Below are 8,304 nucleotides of genomic sequence, written 5' to 3'. Positions count from 1 at the left end.
TTGGAAATCCACAGTTGTTGCATTGCTGGTTTGTGTCTTTCCTGCATTATTCCTCTAACACGACTTCTTTGTCCTTAGGGGAACTTTAGTGCACTTTGCACTCACTTTTCAGGGTCTTGGGGAGGGTTATTTTTCTAACTCTCACTATTTTCTAATAGTCCCAGCGACCCTCTACAAGGTCACATAGGTTTGGGGTCCATTCGTGGTTCGCATTCCACTTTTGGAGTATATGGTTTGGGTTGCCCCTATCCCTATGTTTCCCCATTGCATCCTATTGTAGCTATACATTGTTTGCACTGTTTTCTAAGACTATACTGCATATTTTTGCTATTGTGTATATATATCTTGTGTATATTTCCTATCCTCTCACTGAGGGTACACTCTAAGATACTTTGGCATATTGTCATAAAAATAAAGTACCTTTATTTTTAGTATAACTGTGTATTGTGTTTTCTTATGATATTGTGCATATGACACTAAGTGGTACTGTAGTAGCTTCACACGTCTCCTAGTTCAGCCTAAGCTGCACTGCTAAGCTACCATTATCTATCAGCCTAAGCTGCTAGACACCCTATACACTAATAAGGGATAACTGGGCCTGGTGCAAGGTGCAAGTACCCCTTGGTACTCACTACAAGCCAGTCCAGCCTCCTACAGTGTCCCTCGCGGTGATGACGTGTATCTGGTGGTCATGACCTGTATCTGCGGCGGTGACGTGTACCTGGCGGTGATGAAGTGCATCTAGTGGTGATAACCTGTATCTGCGGCGGTGACGTGCACTGCTCCTGGTTTCGGATGAATGGGGGGCAGGGAGCTGTACTGAGTGTTCTCTACTCATTGCCCCTTTTGTGGAGAATGAGGAGGTTGTCTGTACCTCCATTTCATCATGTAGCATCACGGGGAGGCAGCTGTGTTTGAAAAGTATGTTTAGCTGAGAGGGTACAGGTTTAATCAGGTGGGGGTATAGCTCAGTGGTAGAGCATTTGACAGCAAATCAAGAGGTCCCCTGTTCAAATCCGGGTGTCCCCTGGAGACGTTTTAAAAATATTTTCCCTGTTACTTGTTGCAAATCATAAGATTAAAAATTACTTTGATCGTCGTTCCAGGAAAAGAAAAGCACATACAAACTTCTGTTTTGTAACGCTTTGTGTAAAATGAATTTGCTTACTCTGTATACAGTTTAATTAATGCAAAATATTAAAACGTGAAGCTGGAATCAGTCAGTCTTGCTGTGTCCGTGTCAAAAGGTTTTGAAGTGGGCGATTTCATTCTAAGCATCTTTCACACTCGGTCCACACACCATGGTCAGTGTTCCAGAATGAGAACCCCTCTTTGTTTCTCCAGCCCAACCTTTGGTCCCCGGCAGTGCTTAATTTGTAAATAAAAACGTGACGGTACACAAAGCCCTCCTCATAAACACGCGGCTGCTGCAATTAAATGTGTGAGCAAGGAACATTGAGGCAGCGTAATCCTGAAGCCATCTCGGGCCTCTTTAATCCATTTACAGCCACTCCCTGCCCCTTCACCTCACTCTAGCAGCTTTCTGCTTTCTCCCTTTGGGACGCCTCTTCATTTTTCTCTTTCTCAGTCTTTCCCGTGTGTGCCTTTTGCTCGCAGTAAATGCTTGAGGCAGAAAATTAAGCGTCAGCCCTCAAAAATACGTGCCGGTGCTCCGCACCGGAAACAACAAGCACAAATTAAGCACTGGTCCCCGGTTCAGTGGTAATGCCTCACACACCTCCCCCCCCACAAAGAAACAGGGCCTTTTACATTTTGGTTGTTAAAATGGGAGGCAGGGGCGATAGTTGCCAGGGCTACTGGCATTATGCGACGGGTGAGGGTCAAATTATGCAGTAGTGTTGAGTAAATGATGCTACAAGAAAAGGCAAATTATAAGGCATAATGCTGCACATTTTGTGACTGTATTACGTTATTATTTTGTTATTTTCAAACTTGTTAACATTGTCTGGGCATTGTTGCATAACACCCAAATACAGCAACAAATAATGTAACTTTGCAAATGGCCTTCCACCGTGTGGCAACGCATCACTGCATTTTTAGTAACTTTTGAACAGTTTGAGCTGAAAACATTTTATTTTGGTAAAATCTGCAGAATATGCGGCAGATGGATTATGTGGCAAATGTGGCAAATCTACAATTATGCAAAAATTGCTGCAGCCGCACAATTACATAATTCCAGTGACTCTGGTTATAGGCCTGCGCTCGCAAAACAAAATGCTGGAAATTCAAATGCCATTGGAGGGACCTGGCCCACTTAAAGCCATGTGATGGAGCTTTGAGGTACACCTCCTTGGTAGAGCAGTGATTAATCATGGAAGTATGGCTCAGTGGTACAGCAGAGTTAGAGCATGGGAACACAGCTCGTTTGTGCACCTGTGATCAAGGATGGGGGCTACAGATCGGTCTAGAGCTAGTGATGGTAGTGCTAGTCAGTAGTGCTCAATTGGAAGAGAAACATGTAGCACGGTGGTCCAGCAGTGAAATGAGACATGGTGGCCTGTGATGCTGAAGGGAGGGGCTATAGCTCAGCGGTGGAGCATCTGATTGCAGATCAAGAGGTCCCAGCTTCAAATCCTGTTGTTTCATTTCAGAACTTTACTTCTTGCAAAACATCCCTTTAAATATTACATTAACCCCTTCGCTGCCAGGTCTTTTCCCCTCCTGTGCCGAGCCTTTTTTTGGCTTTTTGGGGCAGTTCGCGCTTAGGCCCTCAAAACATTTTGTCCACATAAGCTATCCATACCAAATTTGCGTCCTTTTTTCCAACACCCTAGGGATTCTAGGGGTACCCAGAGTTTGTGGGTTCCCCTGGAGGAGACCAAGAAATTAGCCAAAATACAGCAAAAATGTTGGTTTTAAAACAAATTGGAAAAAAGGGCTGCAGAAGACGGCTTGTGTTTTTTTCCCTGAAACTGGCATCAACAAAGGGTTTGCGGTGCTAAAATCATCATCTTCCCTGCTTTCAGGAAGAGGCAGACTTGAATCAAAAAACCCAATTTTGCAACCCAAGTTTGGCATTTTACTGGTTCAAACCCCATTTTTACTATTTTTTGTGCTTTCAGCCTTCTTCCAGTTAGTGACAGAAATGGGTGTGAAACCAATGCTGGATCCCGAAAAACTAAACATTTTTTAAACATAAACAAAGTTCTGAATTCGACAAAGGGTCATTTGTGTAGATCTTACAAGGTTTTCCTACAGAAAATAACAGCTGAAATAAAAAAATATTGAAATTGAGGTGAAAAAACAGCCATTTTTCTCTACGTTTTACTCTGCAACTTTTTACTGCGATGTCAGATGTTTGAAAACAATATACCATTACGTCTGCTGGACTCTTCTCATTGTGGGGATATATAGGGCTTGTAGGTTCATCAAGAACCCTAGGTACCCTGAGCCAATAAACGAGCTGCACCTTCCCATGGGTTTTCATTCTATACCGGGTATACAGCAATTCATTTGCTGAAATATAAAGAGTGGAAAATAGGTATCAAGAAAACCTTTGTATTTCCAAAATGGGCACAAGATGAAGTTTTGAGAAGCAGTGGTAATTTGCACATCTCTGAATTCCAGGGTGCCCATACCTGTGAATTACAGGGCATTTCTCAAATAGTCATCTTTTTTACACCCTGTCTTACATTTGGAAGGAAAAAATGTAGAGAAAGACAAGGGGCAATAACACTTGTTCTACTATTCTGTGTTCCCCCAGGTCTTCCGATAAAAATGGTACCTCGCTTGTGTGGGTAGGCCTAATGCCTGCTACAGGAAACACAACATGGACACATCACATTTTCCCAAAGAAAACGGACGTGCTTTTTGGAAAGTGCCTAACTGTGTATTTTGGCCTCTAGCTCAGCCGGCAACTAGAGAAACCTACCAAACCTGTACATTTTTTAAAACTAGACACCTAGGGGAATCCGGGATGGGGTGACTTGTGGGGCTCTCACCAGGCTCTCTTACCCAGAATCCTTTACAAACATCGAAATCTGGCCAAAAAACCCTCTTTTTCCTCACATTTCGGTGACAGAAAGTTCTGGAATCTCAAAAGAGCCACAAATTTCCTTCCACCCAGCGTTCCCCCAAGTCTCCCGATAAAATTGGTACCTCACTTGTGTGGGTAGGCCTAGTACTCGTGGCAGGAAACGCCCCAAAATACAACATGGCCACATCACATTTTCCCAAAGAAAAAGAGCTGTTTGTTGCAAAGTGCCAAGGTGTGGATTTTGGCCTCTAGTTCAGCCAGCACCTAGGGAAACCTACCAAACCTGCACATTTTTAAAAACTAGACACCTGGGAGAATCCAAGATGGGGTGACTTGTGGGGCTCTCACCAGGTTCTGTTACCCAGAATCCTTTGCAAACCTCAAAATTTGGCCCACAAAACACTTTTTCCTCACATTGCAGTTACAGAAAGTTTTGGAATCTCAAAGGAGCCACAAATGTCCTTCCACCCAGCATTCCCCAAGTCTCCCGATAAAATTGGTACCTTACTTGTGTGGGTAGGCCTAGTACTCGTGGCAGGAAACGCCCCAAAATACAACATGGACACATCACATTTTCCCAAAGTAAAATAGCTGTTTTTTGCAAAGTGCCAAGCTGTGGATTTTGGCCTCTAGTTCAGCCAGCACCTAGTGAAACCTACCAAACCTGCACATTTTTTAAAACTAGACACCTAGGAGAATCCAAGATGGGGTGATTTGTGGGGCTCTCACCATGTTCTGTTACCCAGAATCCTTTGCAAACCTCACATTTTGGCCAAAAAAACACCTCCCCCTCACATTTCGGTGATAGAAAGTTCTGGAATCTCAAAAGAGCCACAAATTTCCTTCCACCCAGCGTTCCCCCAAGTCTCCTGATAAAATTGGTACATCACTTGTGTGGGTAGGCCTCTTACTCGTGGCAGGAAACGCCCCAAAATACAACATGGACACATCACATTTTCCCAAAGAAAAGAGCTGTTTTTTGCAAAGTGCCAAGCTGTGGATTTTGGCCTCTAGTTCAGCCAGCACCTAGGGAAACCTACCAAACCTGGACATTTTTAAAAACTAGACATCCAAGATGGGGTGACTTGTGGGGCTCTCACCAGGTTCTGTTACCCAGGATCCTTTGTAAACCTCACAATTTGGCCAAACAAACACGTTTTTCTCACATTTCAGTGACAGAAAGTTCTGGAATCTGAGAGGAGCCACAAATGTCCTTCAACCCAGTGTTCCCCCAAGTCTTCTGATAAAAATGGTATCTCACTTGTGTGGGTAGGGCTAGTGCCCGCAGCAGGAAATGCCCCAAAACACAACATGGACATATCACATTTTCTCAAAGAAAACAGAGCTGTTTTTTGCAAAGTGCTCAGCTGTGGAATTTGGCCTCTAGCTCATCCGGCACCTAGGGAAACCTACCAAACCTGTGGACTTTTGAAAACTAGATACCTAGCGAAATCCAAGATGGGGTGACTTGTGGGGCTTTCACCAGGTTCTGTTGCCCAGAATCCTTTGGAAACCTCAAAATGTGGCCAAAAACACTTTTTCCTCACATTTCAGTGACAGAAAGTTCTGGAACCTGAGAGAAGCCATAAATTTCCTTCCCCCCAGCGTTCCCCCAAGTCTCCCGATAAAAACGGTACCTGACTTGTGTTGGTAGGCCTAGCGTCTGTGACAGGAAATGCCCCAAAACACAATGTGGACACATCACATTTTCTCAAAGCAAACAGAGCTGTTTTATACTAAGTGCCAAGCTGTGGATTTTGGCCGCTAACTCAGCCGACACCTGGGGAAACCTACCTTACCTGTGCATTTTTGAAAACTAGACACCTAGGGGAATCCAGGATGGGTGACTTGTGGGGCTCTCGCCAGATTCTGTTACCCAGAATCCTTCGCGAACTTCAAAATTTGGCCAAAAAACACCTTTCTCTCACATTTCGGTGACAGAAAGTTCTGGAATCTCAGAGGAGCCACAAATTTCCTTCCACTCAGCGTTCCTCCAAGTCTCCAGATAATATTGGTACATCACTTGTGTGGGTAGGCCTAGTGCTCGCAACAGGAAATGCCCCAAAACACAACATGGGCACATCACATTTTCTCAAAGAAAACAGAGCTGTTTTTTGCAAAGTGCCAAGCTGTGGATTTTGGCCTCTAGCTCAGCGGGTACCTAGGGAAACCAACCAAACCTACAAATTTTTTTAAACTAGACACCCAGGGGAATCCAAGATGGGGTGACTTTTGGGGCTCTCGCCAGGTTCTGTTACCCAGAATCCTTTGCAAACCTCACAATTTGTGCAAAAAACACTTTTTCCTCACATTTCAGTGACAGAGAGTTCTAGAATCTCAAAAGAGCCACACATTTCCTTCCACCCAGCGTTCCCCCAAGTCTCCCGATAAAATTGGTGCCTCACTTGTGTGGGTAGGCCTAGTACTCGTGGCAGGAAATGCACCAAAATACAACATGGACACATCACATTTTCCCAAAGAAAAAGAGCTGTTTTTTGCAAAGTGCCAAGCTATGGATTTTGGCCTCCAGTTCAGCCAGCACCTAGGGAAACCTACCAAACCTGCACATTTTAAAAAACTAGACACCTAGGAGAATCCAAGATGGGGTGACTTGTGGGGCTCTCACCAGGTTCTGTTACCCAGAATCCTTTGTAAACCTCACAATTTGGCCAAAAAAAACAAGTTTTCCTCACATTTCAGTGACAGAAAATTCTGGAATGTGAGAGGAGCCACAAATGTCCTTCAACCCAGTGTTCCCCCAAATCTTCTGATAAAAATGGTATCTCGCTTGTGTGGGTAGGCCGAGGGAATCTAGGGAGGTGTGACTTGTGTTGATCCCCCAATATTTTCTTACTCAGAACCCTCAGCAAACCTCAAATTTAGCTAAAGAAATCACATTTTCCCACATTTCTGTGTGGGATCACCGCACTTGGAGAAATTTCCTACCACCCAATGTTCCCCTCAGTCTCCCAGTAAAAATGATATCCCACTTGTGTAGGTGGGCCAAGTGCCTGTGACAGGGAAGAGCCAAAAACATGACAAAATTAAGGGGGAACCAAAGCGGGTCCAAAAGGGCAGTTTGAAAAAAAAAACATTTTTAGGCTGACAAGTGCGGCAGAATTGTTATCGGTATAGATGAGACAATGCTGGATGCTAGGAATTTTGTGGATTCCTGCAGATTCCGGAAGGTTCCATCACAAAAATGTGGGGAAATGTGTGATTTCCAGCAAAGGTGGAGGTTTGCAGGGCATTGTGGGTAATAAAATGGTGAGGGGTGCATGTGAAGCACACCACCCTGGACTCACCCAGATGTTTAGTTTACAGATGTGTCTAGGTCTTATGGATTCTTCTACATGGCAGCGTCCAAAAGACCAAAAAGTGCAGCCCTCACCATTCCAAGTGGGACGTTTTTGAGAGTTAGCCAAGCTCTCATGGCCCAAATGTAAGACCAAAACCCAAAATAATCAATAGTCCTCTTGCTTGCTGTGGGATAAGATGTTTTAGTGTGCGGGGGGGAGAGCTGAATGACTGTTACCCCCTTCAGTTGGGGTGGGGGCATAAACAGCCCCATACTGGTTGGTAGCCACCACCCCACTATTTTTTTTTTTATTCCCTGGCATCTAGTAGACTTTCTGCTCCACCAGGTGTGGATTGGGGGTAATTGCCCCATTTGCCCACTGGTGAGCAGAACAACTTTGGCCCCATTTATTCGGGGTGGGGGTGTGGCCATACCCGACCCTCTTATTTTGAAAACAAATCTCCCCTGGTCTCTGGTGGGCTTTCTGCCCCCTTTGTGGCCAGTCCTGACCCTCACACCATCCTCCATACACTGTTGTTGTCTGGAGGCCCCTAGGAACATCTTTCTTCTGCCCATGTTGTACCTGTTCTGCCTGTAAGGCAAGCATGCGTGGAGAACAACATGCATGATTGGTTCATGCTGGGCTGGTTTTGTGTTTTTTGAAAGGTGCAATGCTGACACTACCTTTGAAGTAGCATTTCATGTTTAGAGGGTGGAGTGTGGTAATGTACCACATAATATTGTGGTTGTACCCCTAGCTTTTGTTTCAGACCAAGTAGCAGGCAGGGGGCACAGTGATCACCTGGCAACATGATTCCACTCCAGCTGGCTTTTCCAAAATTCTGCCTTTGTGGGACGTATGTTTGATGTAAATAGCACTAGCAGGCCCAGGTAGGCCAATGTGGTAGAGGTTTGATGGAGAAATTGATGGAGAGAGCAAAGTTATTTGGGGGTGGAGAAGCGGGGTGGAAGAAGTAAGAGGAGAGAAGAATGCAAGGGCCTGTGGCAG

The 8,304-nt window shown here is 44.8% G+C and overlaps 1 non-coding gene across 1 annotated transcript; it reads left to right on the top strand.

Annotated features, from left to right (window-relative positions):
- The first annotated feature begins 957 nt into the window (after positions 1-957).
- Positions 958-1,029, top strand: TRNAC-GCA (transfer RNA cysteine (anticodon GCA)). Its single transcript has one exon. It is a non-coding gene; the product is annotated as a tRNA-Cys (tRNA).
- Positions 1,030-8,304: the final 7,275 nt, after the last annotated feature.

The sequence above is a fragment of the Pleurodeles waltl genome, unplaced genomic scaffold (genome assembly GCF_031143425.1).
Source record: "Pleurodeles waltl isolate 20211129_DDA unplaced genomic scaffold, aPleWal1.hap1.20221129 scaffold_39, whole genome shotgun sequence".
In the NCBI taxonomy this organism is placed as follows: Eukaryota; Metazoa; Chordata; class Amphibia; order Caudata; family Salamandridae; genus Pleurodeles; species Pleurodeles waltl.
Note: the sequence above shows the minus strand (reverse complement) of the source record. Positions and strands in the feature narration are given on the sequence as shown.